The following is a 769-nucleotide window of genomic DNA, read 5'->3' on the forward strand; positions in this document are numbered from 1 at the left end:
AAAGTACATGTGTTTGCATGGGCTGGGATGAGACACCTGAGAAAGCAAGTAAGCCTAAAGCCTGGAAGAGGTAAGGCCAGCCACAACTTTATCCTGACCTTTCTAGCCAAACTCATCCTGGAGGTGGAAACATTTTCCCCACAGGAAAAAAATGGGTACACAAGGCAGTCATGAAACATGCATAGGCCATCCTTTCTGCATACATTTGTATTAATAAGTACCTGGAATAACTACTTCCACAGGGCACAGCACTAACAGTTATGGGGATCTTTCTAGCCAACCTCATCCTGGGAGGTGGAAACATTTTTTTCCATGGGAAAAAATGGGTAGACTAGGCAGCCATGAAACATACATAGGCCATCCTCTCTGAATGTCCACTACTTCACTTGACTAAAGGGGACTTACTTAAGTACCTGGAATAACTACTTCCACAGGGCACTAGTAGTAATAGGGACCTCAAGGGTTAGAGTTCAGTGGTTTAACCAGAAAAGTGTATACTCACTAAAAACTTAAATATATCACCATACTGAACAAGATACCTCCAACTGAAGGAGAGGAAATAAAGACACAAAACAAGAAAGTAAGAGGGAACAACAAACAAACATATCTTTCCTCACACACATCTCTGGATAAGAACCTTAGGTAACCATGCTTCTCTAAGACTGGTCTCATCCTCCCATGAAAATACAAAACCAAAAATGGGAGGAAAAGGGAAGAAACAGAAGCAGGAGGGAATGAAATGTGCATACAACTGGAAGATGCATCCACC

The 769-nt window shown here is 42.0% G+C and overlaps 1 protein-coding gene across 3 annotated transcripts in view; it reads right to left on the bottom strand.

Annotated features, from left to right (window-relative positions):
* LOC119587877 overlaps positions 1–769 on the bottom strand; it is a 29,378-nt gene that overhangs the window by 20,652 nt on the left and 7,957 nt on the right. The gene's annotated exons all lie outside the window — the stretch shown is intronic.

This window comes from Penaeus monodon, chromosome 23, assembly GCF_015228065.2.
Source record: "Penaeus monodon isolate SGIC_2016 chromosome 23, NSTDA_Pmon_1, whole genome shotgun sequence".
Taxonomy (NCBI): domain Eukaryota; kingdom Metazoa; phylum Arthropoda; class Malacostraca; order Decapoda; family Penaeidae; genus Penaeus; species Penaeus monodon.